Raw genomic sequence first — 14,346 nt, 5'->3', positions numbered from 1 at the left:
ATATATATATATATATATATACATACAGAGAGAGAGAGAGCGCAAAATACCTTACAAGCCTATTCTCCAACAGCAAAGAGAGCTATCTATTGATTTGAGGGAATACCAAAAATAACTTTAAACTCTCCATCCAGAGCTGTGAAAAAAAAACTCTCTCTCTCATATATATATATATATATATATATATATATATATATATATATATATATATATATCCTATTGCTAGGAGACCGTGGTTACTGGGAGGCAGGCATTGCTAGGCGACACCGGTTGCCGTGGTGACAGCTGGGAGCCTGAGTCATCTGCAGTGCAGTCTATCTTGGGTAGGAGCTGGCCAAATGGTGACTGAGCTCCTGCTGAGAGGTTTCACACCCCCTGGTCTGTTTATGTTTGTTTCCGGCAGAGTGGGAGGAGGGAGCGATGGAGATTTGGGCTCGGGAGGAATCAGGCTTTTTTAAAAAATATATATTCAATATGCAGAAGGACATTATATCTATTTCAATTGCTGTGGGGAGTAGGGAAGACAATGTTTGTGCGTGTATTACCCTGAGCACCGTGGAAGTGCATTTCTGCAAGAAGGATAGGAGAGAGAGAGAGAGAAATCCTCACATGTCATCCGGTGCATGAATGAAACATAAACCTTAGTCCTCCTAGAGGCAGGTCGGCCTAAGTGTTTGGACTGTACCACTTCAGGTGGCAGGTGGGGACTTGCTCAATGCTCCTTCACGCCATAAAATGAAGAAAGGAAATGAGCATGTCAGAGGAAAAAAAAATCAGGCTAGCTCCCTGAAGTGCTGGTTTTCTACATGAAGGGGATTCCCCCCCCCAAGTATTTAGTGATGTGTCCCACAGAAACATACGGTAGGAAGCTGCCTTATCACAGGAGCCAATTCATTGGCTTGTCTAACTGAGATCATATTAACACCAGAAATTGAAAGCACTATACCACTTTAAATAGTCATGGCTTCCCCCAAAGAATTTTGAGAGCTGTAGTTTGTTAATGTTGCTTAGCATTATCTGCAGACACCCCCCCCAAAAAAAAATCCCTTCATGGTGCTACAATTCCTAAAGTTCCCTGTGAGGAGAGATTGATAATTAAAACCACTCTGAGAACTGTAACCTGCAAGGGGAATGGGAATCTCTTTACAACTCTCAGCACCTTTAACAAACCAAAGCTCCCAGAATTCTTTGGGGGAAGCCCTGATTGTTTAAAGTGGTATCATAGTGCTTTAACTGTATGGTGTGAATGTGGCCTTAATATTGTCTATGCTACGCTGACTGTCTGCTGCTCTTTAGAGTTTCAGGTAGGGAGTGTTCTCTGTTCACACCTGAAGATGCCACATGGGTTGAAACTGGGAACTTTTGTCCTTTTTTGCAGGGGGCGGGGGTGATACATGACCCTTTTCCATTCTTTTGGGCAGTGCTTAAGGGGCCTGTCTAAACACGACTCCTCTGCTGACATTTCCGTCCTCACCTGATGTCTAAATTTGTGGGCCAAGATAGTTTTCCTACTGAGATCCCTATTTTTTTTTTTATCTCCCTTATCCTGCCTTGGCCAATTGGCACCATCCAAGACAAATCATGCGATGTCTTTTGTAGGCCAGCTGACTACCTGGTAAGACACCTGATGCTCCTATAGGTTAGAATGGGTGAATTTGTCAATTCCAGTTTCCTCTGTTTGTAATTGTATAAGGCACTATTTTGGGTATTTGTCTCCCAAGCCATTAGAGTGTTAGTTAAGAGCACATAAAGTTATGAGTAGAGTAATTCCCTGGCAGTCAGTGCAGCAATGTCAAGACTGGTGACATTGGGCTGCCCCATCATACACCAAATGCTGCCTGGCAGAGTCATCTGTGTGAGGTCAGGATGAAGTCATCAAAGGATGATCATGCAGACATGCAATCATGACTTCCCATTGAAGAGGGTTTATTTCTGATTATTTCACATTTGAGTTGCTCACTGGTCTTCTTGGGGCAGGACTATCCAGGGAGGGACTATTTTAGGGGAAATTGCTTTGCAAAGATATGCACATTAGTGCTCTACTTGGGGAACACTCCCCAAACTCATGTTTTGAAACCGTAGGCTTTCGGCATAGTTGGGAGACTATTTCTGCTTATATGGGATGAAACAAAAGGGTGGACTTAGGTATGGTGGCTAAGAAGTCTATATATCTGTATGCAATTTCCTCTGATATAATGCATATTGTGTATGCCATCTTCACTAATATATACATGTTCCCGCACACTTTGCCCAAGTCTGCACATTCACTCTTTTTCTTTTATTGTACACCTGGATGGAAACCTTGCTGGCGAAATTCAGAGAAATGCAAATTTCAAAATGAGGGCTGCATTTCAGATCAGACAGATTCGCCTTTCAAGGCTGGATTTCTCTTGCCCCTCATGCATAGCTCTTAGTGGCTTCCGTTAAGTTCTATGGGACAAAGTTTAATGGGCTACACAGCAAGCTGAGAGAGCAAGCCAGGCCCCGGAACAGTTTGTATCTCTCATTGAGAGGAGGGTGCAAGAGGGCTCTTGAGCAGAAAGCAATCCTTCCTGGGAAGCTCCCTGTATAGTGTTTTTTTAGGGTGTCACCCATGTCCCTCTGCTGCTGTTGCCATGGCACCTGCTCCCTCCAGCTAAAATACCCCACGGGCTGGGGGGGTGGGAGAGGAGCCGCACTGCTTATAAATTAAGGACGCAGCAGGGGATGGAAGAAGGGGGCAGAAGTCATGTTTATCTGCCAAGGGACGCCATATCCTCCTTGCCACCGAATGCGAGAGTCAGTAAAAGGTTCCTTCCCCAGCTGCCACTGGGACCCGCCTGTCCCCGGGGCCTGTGAATGGCTGATGAAACCCAGGATAGGGCCTGCAGGGATGGCGGCCGCCTCTGCCTCCCCCTCCTCCTCGGTTATTTAAAAGGCAGGTCAGGTTTCTCAATCTGGCAGGCGTGCAAAATGCTAGGGAGGGGGGGGGGGTTGGCGCTGGCGGAGAGGAAGAGGGAGACTGCAGCTCTTAAAATAGAAACATTTCCTCCCTCCTTTCTCTCTCTAACAGCCCCCCCACACACACACATACCCTGCATATTAGCCGACCCTTTCTCTAGGCAGCTTTCCCCCTTCCACTTTTTTTCACCCACACACACCCCACCCATCTTAGGTTCAAGATGGTTCCTCTTCTTCACTGCCCTTTTATCACTTAGTGACTGGGCTGGATTAATCATTATGCTAAGTAACCTACAGAGCAGGGCTCCCACCTAATTAGGGTCCCTGCCAGGATCTGATTACAGGCATTCCAACTGTCTGCCCTTGTTTACTAGGGGACAGGTCGAGTTTTCTGGTGCCTGCTCCTAGTAAATCACTGTTCTTTTGTGTGTGTGTGCGCGCGCGCGCATGTGTGCATGATCTTGGGGGTCCTGCATGAAAATGCAAGCACAAACATATGTCAACCAGAATTCTTTAGGCTTCATTCTCTCCCCCCCCCCCAATCTTTTAGATCAGGGATGAGGAACCTGTGACCTTCCAGGTGTCACTGGGCATCATGCTTGACCATTGGCTAAGTGGGTGGGGCTGCTGGGAGATGCAAGTCCAGCAGCACCTGCAGGACCATCTATAGCGCTCCCATCTCTATGGCAGGTGATTAATCTTTGCACTTTGGCTCTAGCACACAGGCATCTGAAGCAAGGTACACATTGCCCCTCCTCCACCGCCACCCTCTATCAGTGCTTATCCCGACACTGGATGCGTCAAGCTTCCCCCCCCCCCCCAAAGTGCAACCTTACTCAGGTCCATTCTGAGATAAAACATTCTGTTAAACAAGTGGGAGTCAGTGCGTGGCCGTGGCTGGACTGTCTGACTACAACCTGAGAGACCAGGGTTCAAATCCCCACGAAGCTTACATGGTGACCTTGGGCCAGTCCCTGTCCCTGTCTCAGCCTAGCCTACCTCATAGGGCTGCTGGGATAAAACAGAGAGCAAGGGGGATATACCATCTTGAGCTCCTTGGAGGAATATGCAATACTTCAAGGACTGCCTCTCTCCATATGAACCTACCTTGACCCTGAGATCATCCTCTGAGGCCCTTCCTTATGTGGCTCCTCTGTAAGAGGTCTGACAACACGAGAACAGGCCTTTTCTGCAGCGGCTCCCCATTTGTGCAATGCTCTCCCCAGGGAGGCTCACCTGATGCCTTCATTATACACCTTTAGGTGCCAAGCAAAAACGTTCCTCTTCAACCAGGCCTTTGACTGATTGACATCTTATACCCCTTTTAAATGTGTTTGTAGGAGGGGGTAGCAGGGAGAGGGAGTGATTGGTTTGTGTTTTTTGGTTCTTGTTTTTATCATGTATTTTGTATTTTTATGTTGTGAACCGCCCTGAGATCTGTGGATGAAGGGCAGTATACACAAGTAAACAACAACAACAACAACAACAACAACAACAACAACAACAACAACTATTTATTTATACCCCACCCATCTGGCTGGGTTTCCCCAGCCACTCTGGACAGCTTCCAACAGAATATTAAAATACAACAATCTATTAAACATTAAGAGCTTCCCTAAACAGGGCTGCCTTCAGATGTCTTCTAAAACTCTGGTACAGTAGTTGTTTTTCTCTTTGACATCTGGTGAAAGGGCGTTCCACAGGGCGGGTGCCACTACCGAGAAGGCCCTCTGCCTACCGAGAAGGCCCTAATAAAGGGAACTAAAGCAAACGGTTGCATTGTGTGGAGTGCTCCTGTTCACTGTTCCAGTCAGACAACCACGGCCTCCCTTACAATACTGTTTGATTTCTTCTACCCTTCCCCTCGCTCCACCCCTTGAGTTTTCCATTTCCCCCCCTAGTAAATTAGCATTGTGTGCTCATTGGGTATGCTTAGTCTGCACTGAACTTTTTTTCTTTTTAAGCTACTACCCATTTTGGATTCCCCCTCCCCTAATTTTTTTGAAAACCTTAGGGCATCCTCAAGCCTGCTAACACCTCTCTCTGGTGCATAAGTGGTGCTGTTTTGGCTACATAAGGAATGGCACTCACACCTTGAACTAGAGGGATGACGTGGGTCTTGCAACACAGTGCAGAGCTCTGAGTTCCAGGCACACAACCCCAAGTAGTCCATACCCACTGAACATGCTCAACATTCAATGGGCTTGGGGGGGTGTTTCCTGAGTTGCCCCCTCCCTAATTTTTGCAATTTATGAAACCTCAGAGGTTTTCCCCAACCTCTCTGATACATATTCTTTTTGTGTGGATTTTGGCTTATAATGAGACACAGAATACTGATATGAGTGTATGTGATGATACCCTTGCATTTAATAACAACAACAACAACAACAACAACAACAACAACAACAACAACAACAATAATAATAATACCAAATACTGTTAAGCAATAGAGGCTGCTTCCATTATGAATGGGGCTCTGACCCATCACAGTCTACCCTCATCCAGCCTCTATCTGCCTGCCTTTTTATTTGCAACCCATCCAAGGGGTGCCCCTGCCTGCTAGCTTTCTCCTCTTCCGTCTCCATGTTGCCCTTGTTGAACTCAGCGGGGGGAGGGAACAAAACAAGAAGGAGTTGTGTCATTGGCTCAGGCTCTGCCTGTTATTGGCTCTGGCTCCACCTACAGTTGGGCTCCCCGCCTTCTGCCCTACCAGAGGTGGCCAACATGGTGCCCTCCACATAATAATTACAATAATGTATTATTTATATATGAGACCCAGGTGGCGCTGTGGGTTAAACCACTGAGCCTAGGGCTTGCTGATCAGAAGGTCGGCGGTTCGAATCCCTGTGACGGGGTGAGCTCCCGTTGCTCGGTCTCAGCTCCTGCCAACCTAGCAGTTCGAAAGCACGTCAAAAATGCAAGTAGATAAATAGGAACCGCTGCAGCGGGAAGGTAAACGGCGTTTCCGTGTGCTGCTCTGGTTTGCCAGAAGCGGCTTTGTCATGCTGGCCACATGACCTGGAAGCTATACGCCGGCTCCCTCGGCCAATAATGCGAGATGAGCGCGCAACCCCAGAGTCAGTCACGACTGGACCTAATGGTCAGGGGTCCCTTTACCTTTACCTTTATTATTTATATGCCACCCATCTGGCTGAGTTCCCCCAGCTGCTCTGGGTGGCTTCCAACAAATTAAAACACAATACAAAACCACATGTGGTTGGACTCCGACTCTGCTCAGCCCCAGATGACCCCAATTCCCCTTGGGCAGTGCCAGCATAGCCACTGATCAGGGATGCTGGACATTGCATTCAAACAACTTCTGAAGGGCGACAGGTTTCCCAGCCCACCAGACCGTTGTGCAGCTTCTGTCATTTTGTACAGTAGGCTCTTGTGTGATAGGATTCAGTAAAATAGTTTGCTAATACTGTATGTCACCTTCTCCCCCCCCCCCCCTACTTTCTGTGCTGCTGCTTTGTGGAACATCAATAACCATTCAGAAACATGCTGCTATGTCCAGGCTACTAATCTGCTCAGGGAAATGTGGGTGGGGGAACATGGATATTCATTTTGTTCCTAATTCCCCCTTAAAAAATACAATAAAATTGTGGTGATTGGGGATGAGGGAGAAATTGGATTCAGTTCGCATTTTAGGTGAACCAACCTAATTTGCACTTTCTGGATCAGTAAAGGGACCCCTGACCATTAGGTCCAGTCGTGACCGACTCTGGGGTTGTGGCACTCATCTCCCGTTATTGGCCGAGGGAGCCGGCGCACAGCTTCCAGGTCATGTGGCCAGCATGACAAAGCCGCTTCTGGCGAACCAGAGCAGCACACAGAAACGCCGTTTACCTTCCCGCTGTAGTGATACCTATTTATCTACTTGCACTTTGAGGTGCTTTCGAACTGCTAGGTTGGGAGGAGCTGGGAGCGAGCAACGGGAGCTCACCCTGTCACAGGGATTCGAACCGCCAACCTTCTGATCACCAAGCCGTAGGCTCTGTGGTTCAACCCACAGCGCCACCCGCGCCCCCCAAAATATGGATCACTTCACAAATTTGCGTGTCATCCTTGCGCAGGGGCCATGCTAATCTTCTCTGTATCTTTCCAATTTTAGTATATGTGCTGCAGAAGCGAGCACTTCTGGATCAGTATACAAACCCAAATGCCGTTATGCTTTGAAATTTGCACTTTGCTGCATTTTGTACCATGGTTCTCCAGTCAAGAAATGTGGACAGAAAGGCATGCTCTTAGAATCATATAATTGTAATCAAGTTGGAAGGGACCCTGAGGGTCATCTACTCCAACCCCTTGCAATGCAGGAATGAGCAGCTGTCTCAATACGGGGACCGAACCTTCAACCTTGGAGTCATCAGCACCTTGCTTTAACCATCTGAGCTTTGGGTAAAGTGTGCCTGGAAATGCATCTATTTGGGAAAGCAGCATACCAAAAGGCATTATATAAGGAGGAATTTGCTTTGCCTTTTCTCAGATTGTAGACATTGTGTATATTGGACAAAATAGAATACAAATATATGTATATTCGGGGAAATTCACACTAATGCTGAATTTTCATGAGGACATCCGTTCATTTTTTTTAATTGCAAACAAATGTGGAAAAGAGGAGAACTGACTTTAAGAATGGTAAAACGAGAAACTGAAAGGAACTGAAATTGACATATTTGCCCATCCCTAGTGGTGATGAATGCAGTGGGGAGGAGAGGTTTGATTTGAACCTTGGAAGTTAGAAACTGTCCTGAAACATGCTAGGCCTGGCCTTCAGAGCTGCTGGTCATACCTTGGCACTGCAAGTCTTAGGATCGGAATGTAAATTGGTTTAAGTCCAAGCTCAACTGGGTTGTTGTTGGGGCTATAAAAAGCCTCTTGACAGCCTTATTATAAACCATACACACTAATCCCCTATCCATCATTTCATCCCTCTCTCCCTCCCTCCCTTCCTCACGAGCTTGCAGATATAGATATATACGGTTTGCAATAGATATCTTGCAGACCCAACCCCACTTGATCGACCTAAACTGTAAAAATAATCCAAATCAAAACAAGGTAAGGCCGTAAAGGAGGAGAGTGGCGAGCCCTTGTATTTATTCACATCGAGTGGTTGTTGTAATCTCTTTAGGATCCAAGCCAGGAGCGGTGTGTATATCTCTCTGTGTGAGTGAGTGTGCAGAGGTGGAGGGGGGAGAGAGATGGGACTCATCGGCCTGCAGTCATGCATTATTGATAATAACAGCCGTGCCTCTTTAACTGGCTTTGCTCTACGACACTTGAGGGTGCGTGCATGAACATGTCTGCAAGCCTGTGTGTGTGCATGTGAGTGTGTGTTGAGGGAGGGAAGCAGGCAGAGAGAGAGAGAGAGAGAGAGAGAGAGAGAGAGAGAGAGAACGAGAACCAACGCCAGCATCTTTCATTCCCCGCACTCTGGATAACCATCTCTTGATTTTTGCTGAGGGGGGGGGGAGGAGGAGGAGAGAAAAGAAGGGACGCCTATTTTCCCATCGCTGCCACCTCTTCTGCAGCTCCATTCATCCTGATCTGGTGGGATGCATCTCCCTGAGTATCCCCCCACCCAGGTTGTTGTTGTTAGTATTATTCTGTCTCTCCCCCCTCCCTCTGTCTCCCATCTCCATTTCTGAAAACAACAGAGACCAGCCGTGGATTCTCCTCTGAGCAGGCTGGGAGCAGGAGGTTTGTGTGCTGGAGGAGAGGGGAGAAGGGAGAAGGTTCCCTGGTGGAGGTTCTCCATCAGGCTGGATTGGAAAACAAGGGAGATTTCGCCTCCTCTTTGCTGTCCCCACCACCACCACCTCTGGCATCCGTCCATCCGGTCCCTGATGCTTCTCTTCTTTACATGAAAAGGCCGTCTGTGTGCGGAAGGCATGGCATGAGCTAAGACGACTCTCCTGGAGGTAAGCATGCTGCATCTGTGTATTTAATCCATTACAGCACAAATCTCTCTCTCTCTCTCTCTCTCTCTCTCTCTCTCTCTCTCTCTCTCTCGCACGCACACTCTCCCTCCCTCCCCTGAATACCTTCCCACCAGGTATTGATGTCTGTAGGACCGGCATCCCACCCAGAGGGTTTTTCTTGCATTTGCACCACCAAGGGAGAGACCATCCAGGGGCTGTAATTACATCCCTCCTCAATGAAGATCAGAGCATCTCAAACCTAGTGTTACATAAGGACAAACCTCCTTGCTTTGCTTAACAGGGATCCGACTCTGTGTTTCTATCTGTCTCCGGCAGATACTCAAATATAGACTGGCAGCCTATGTGGTGGTTGTTTTTAGATTGGGGGGGGGTGCTTGACCCCTCCTGCTCAAACACTCCCCTCCCTCAGTTTTGGTTTGCTGCATTGAATGGAAATTTTAGTGGATCGCTACCAAGGCAATCTCATCGAGAGGCTGGGTGTTGAGTGGGTAACACTGTTGTTGTTGTTGTCATTCTTTTTCGGGGAGCGGTGTGTGTGTGTGTTGCTGCTGTTGTGATTCATGTGGGGTTTTTTTGGGGGGGGGGTGTCTTGATGGCGCCATTTCCTGATCCCCATCTGGGCTGGCCGAGAGGATGTGGCAGTGAGATGGTTGATTTTTGGGCCCCACGTGGATCTCTTAGTTTGGAAAGAAGGTAGACTGGGCGAAAGAGAACAGGGTGAACCTGACCTGACTGTTTTGGATTTTGCTTCTCTGCCCAGTGGAAAGAGAAGTGGGCCCTGCTCTTTGGTCTCTTGCCTTCCATCCTGGTTGAAAAACATTTTGTTGTTGTTGTTTAAGAAAAGAAATAATAATAATACTACAAGCATTTTTGTTTGATGTCATATATATCTACTTCTATGTGGGTCTAGGAACACTTACCTGGGAGTAAGCTCCACTGAACTCGTCAAGAATTATTTCCATGCACAGATTTGGTCTGCACAAATTTAATTTTCTGGACCTCCCCCCCCCAATACCTATGCTTTCCCCCTAAGAACAACTGATACAAAAATAAAAATAAAAACAGGTTGACTGGCCCAGAACAAGAAATGACCCAGGAAAGTGTCACCTGTTACATTTTTTTCAGGGTTCTGTTAAAGACACACCAGAAGGGTTGGTTTTTTTTATTATTTAAAAAGTGGCAGCACTATCATAAGCTCCCCTTCCCATATATATATGCACACAGAAAGAGCAAATAGTCTTCTTGGGGGTTCTGCCTAGAGACTGCCAAGAGCCGAGATTTGGAATGGCACTGTACTGATCAGCAGCCATAGAGGAAACACCAATGGCAGACTTCAGCAGGATGCTGTTTGGCTTGCCTGTTATTGTTTCGAAATGCAGTGGATTTATTTCTGGGTTGGTGATGCGAGGGTTGTGTTGTTTGAAAGATGTCTCTGCAGCTTCCTTCCTTCCCATGCTTAAGAGAATGGTCTGTGGCTAGCTGGAGAGCTGTTTTCTCATTGAATCTGGGGCTTGGTTTCTTTCTAAAATGACTATTTTGGAGGCTCCAACGTGTGTGCTCTGTCCTGAAAATCTTGATCTCTTGTTCTATGAGTGTGACAGTTGGTGAGATGTGTTTCTCTCCCTACCTCTGCCAAAAGTCAGTAGAGTTGCCAACTCTTTTTCTAGCCTCTGCTCCTGCACCTTTCCCAATAGCTGGAGCCGAGCCACAGATGTTGTCAGATGAACAGGTGTGTGTCCTTGCACTCCAAAAGCTTCACCTGCTGATACCTGCATGAAGCAGCCGTAAAAGGCAGAAGAACAGCCTAGGCCATTTTTATTTTCTGGTCAGTTGGAAATTCCACTGGTTGGTGAAAAACATCCTGGCATATGGCAGAGGTGCTGCCCTCTCTGTTTGAGAACTGAATTCTGATATGAAAAGAGGGTTGTGGTGTAAACATTGTGAAGGAGAGAGAGAGAGAGAGAGAGAGAGAGCTGATAATAATTCGGTCTTAATTTAGCACTGAAAGATGCCGCAGTTGTTAACTAAACTGGGCTGCTGGTAGTCATGCAAGTTTAGCTATGCTGATTCCCCATAATAACAGAAACAATGAGCAGATTATGGTGGGCTGTGTTCTTCACTGTTTCTGTTCTAAAAATGGCCATTCCCTGGCTAAATTGTGCCTGCTGTGTTGGAAATCCATAATCGCTAAGCCCAGACATGTGGGAGCTGGCTGTGGCTATTCTCAGTACAGTAGTGGCAAACAAAACATTTTGCATATGCTCAAAGAAACTATTTTCCATGGGATCCATGCCTGCCATTAGAAAGATGGGCAAGGGGTCACCCAAGGTTCAGTTTCAGCATGCTGGGTTGTTAGGTGTTTGCTTCACTCTGTGTAAGAGCTCGCCCACATTTCTGCTTGTCCCATGCCTAAAAAGCTTAGCTCCAAGCAGTTTCACACTTGACCCCCACTTTCTAGGCACTGGTCCAAGTGGTTTTGCCTTTGCTGTGACACTTTCCCCGGGACAACCCTCTCCTTAGCACGAAATCAGAACAAATGAAAATCCATGGAAAACCCAATGGCCATATGTTCCAATGCAATGCAAACAATCGGGTTTCCCCAGGAAGAAAATGGTGGGGCAAAGGGAGGTATGGAGAAGCCCTCAGCTAGGCTTTCATAATCTGGTTCCCTCCAGAGGTTTAGGGTGGCAGCTTCTATCTGGGACTGATGAAAGCAATAGCTCAAAACTTCTGGAGGGCATAAGAAGAGCAATGTTGGATCAGGTCAATGCCCGTCTAGTGCAGCATCCTGTTCTCACAATGGCCAGCCAGGTGCCTGTGGGGAAATTCTCAATCAGGACCCGAGCACAAGAACCTTCTCCCCTCCTGTGGTTTCCAGCAACTGGTACTCAGAAGCATTCCTGCCTCTGATCATGGAGGCAGAACATAGCCATTCTGGCTAGTAGCCATAAGTGACCTCCTCTGTTAATTCGCCCAGTCTTCTTTTAAAGACATCCAGGTTGGTGGCCATCACTGCCTCCTGTAGGAGGTTGTTGTTTTGGGTTGTTAGTGGAGAAAACATCTGGAAAATTCCTGCTTTGCACACAGCTGTTTCCTCACTTGAAAAAAAAGAAAAAAAGTTGTTAAAAGGTAGCAATGTTGGTACTGTACTGTGTGACTGTGTATCCTGAAATATTTCACAAATGAATTTAGGAACGCTCTGATGTCTGTAAAAGGGCAGCCTCCTTATCATACCAAGGATTTTCATCCATTTATATTGCCAGAGTAGCAGGTGACAGATCCCTGCCCTGAGGACCTTCCAATTTAAATCAGGGTTGGAGGGAACCTTTGGCCCTCTAGATGTTCACTGAACTACAACTCCCATCATCCCTGGCCATTGACCATGCTTGCTAGGGCTGATGGGAGCAGTAGTTCAGCAACATCTGGAGGGCCTAATGTTCACCACACCTGATCTAAACCGACAAACAGGAGGGAAGTGCAGCCAGAATAAATGGAGGGAGGAATATCGGCTTGTTTCAGTTGCATGTGCTGAGGTTTGGCTGCAGGCTCAGTTGGATGTGGGAAGCGGGAGGCTGTGCGAAAAGGTTCACAGGGAAGGTGGCTCTTCAGGAGGAATCTGAAGGCCCAAGCCGACCATTCATTATACATGACTCTCATAAGAATGTAAGAAGGGCCTGCTGCACGGGGCCAATGGCACATCTAGCCCACCGTCCTGTTCTCACAGTGGCTACCCAGATGCTTGTGGGCAGCCTGCAAGCAGGACTTGCACAAGAGCACAGCTGCCCCACCCCATAGTTTCCAGCAACTGATCATGGGGGAAGAACATAGTCATTGTGCCTAGTAGCCATTGATCAACTTCATCTTCAGGAATTTGTCTAATCCTATTTTAAAGCCATCCAAGTTGGTGGCCATATCATGGACCCTTGTGGCAGTGAGTTCCATAGTTTAACTATGCGCTGCATGAAGAAGCACTTCCTTCTATCTCCAGTGACTTACTCCTTTTCTTTTGCTAATGCATAACTGACCACCCTACCTTCAAATGCTCCCTGTGGGGACATTGTGGGGATCCCTTTAAGAAAATGTTAAATGGCACAAATGCTAAAAGTTCTTCAGAATTTGGTGTGCGTGCGCACATGATTCTCTAGGTGATGAATCAGGGGATGGAGCGACTCTCCTAGAGGAAAGGTTGTGGCATTTGGAACTTTTAAGTTCATCAAAAAGATTTAAAAAAGGCAACATGGTAGAAGTTTATGAAATTATATATGGTGTGGAGAAAGTAGATAGAGAGAAAAAAGTTCTCCCTCTCTTACAGTGGACATCCGAGGATTCAAGACATACAACAGTGCATAGTTAAAGCTATATTTTTTGCTCCCACCAGATATATCGATGGCCACCCAATTGGATGGCTTTAAAAGACAATTGGAGAAGTTCATGGAGAAGGCTGTTAGACACAATGGCTATGCTCTGCCACCACTGCTCTGAAGACCAGTCGCTGGGAATCACAAGTGAGGAGATGGCTGTTGTGCTCAAGCCCTGCTTTCACATAGAAATCTCCGCTGGTCATGTTGACAGCAGGATCCTGACCCAGCATGGCTCTTCTTAACGTTCCTAAACCATCATGATACCTGGGTACCACGGCTGCTGTCAGAGACCGTATGCCACTAAATACCAGTTGCTGGGAATTGCAAGTGAGGAGAGAGTGCTCTTTTGCTTGGGTCCTGCTTGTGGGTTTCCCACTGGAGCACCTGGTTGACCCCTGTGAGAACAGGATGCTGGACCAAATGGGCCATTGGCCTGATCCAATGGGGCTCCTTTTATATTCTCATGTTTATATTCTTGGTTTTCTGCATCAGGTGTGATTGGATGACCCAATCACACCTGCTGCAGAGAGGTAGCAAGATTAGCCACACTCAGAGGAGATCAGGCATGAGTCAGTGCCCCAGTTCTTCCTGTTTCCAGTGCAGACGTGGGTCCAGGCAGCACAGTGATTCACTCAGAAGCGCTGGACTGGGAGTCCTTATTCTTGCACACCTTTGGGCAGAAATGCATTTATTTATTTATTTATCTCTCTCTATTTAAATCTGACTAATATAAAAATAAATTTAATATACCGGAATATATATATATACAATGGAATAAAATGTCTTTTAAAAGGTAAATAAAACCAGAATTGAAACTATATACCATAGATAAAATGGAGCAGTGCATGAATGAAAAAGTTTAAGAATAGGAAATCAAGAATCTGGGACGGGACCCAGGTGGCGCTGTGGTTAAACCACTGAGCCTAGGGCTTGCTGATCAGAAGGTCGGCGGTTCGAATCCCTGTGACGGGGTGAGCTCCCGTTGCTCGGTCCCAGCTCCTGCCAACCTAGCAGTTCGAAAGCACGTCAAAATGCAAGTAGATAAATAGGAACCGCTACAGCGGGAAGGTAAACGGCGTTTCTGTGTGCTGCTCTGGTTT

At 46.9% G+C, this 14,346-nt stretch overlaps 1 protein-coding gene and 1 non-coding gene across 2 annotated transcripts in view; one reads left to right on the top strand and one right to left on the bottom strand.

The window, feature by feature from the left end:
- Positions 1–6,971: 6,971 nt before the first annotated feature.
- Positions 6,972–7,078, bottom strand: LOC118093342 (U6 spliceosomal RNA). The gene has a single exon (XR_004693632.1). It is a non-coding gene; the product is annotated as a U6 spliceosomal RNA (small nuclear RNA).
- A 1,029-nt stretch (positions 7,079–8,107) lies between these two features.
- Positions 8,108–14,346, top strand: part of FBXL16 (F-box and leucine rich repeat protein 16) — a 53,268-nt gene continuing 47,029 nt past the window's right edge. The window contains exon 1 of the mRNA XM_035132301.3: positions 8,108–8,864. The gene's annotated coding sequence lies outside the window, so the exon portion shown is untranslated. The remainder of the gene's footprint in view (positions 8,865–14,346) is intronic.

Source organism: Zootoca vivipara, chromosome 13 (assembly GCF_965207765.1).
Source record: "Zootoca vivipara chromosome 13, rZooViv2.hap1.1, whole genome shotgun sequence".
Taxonomy (NCBI): Eukaryota; Metazoa; Chordata; class Lepidosauria; order Squamata; family Lacertidae; genus Zootoca; species Zootoca vivipara.
The sequence above is the reverse complement of the archived record's forward strand: the minus strand, read 5'-3'. Positions and strand labels throughout refer to the sequence as shown.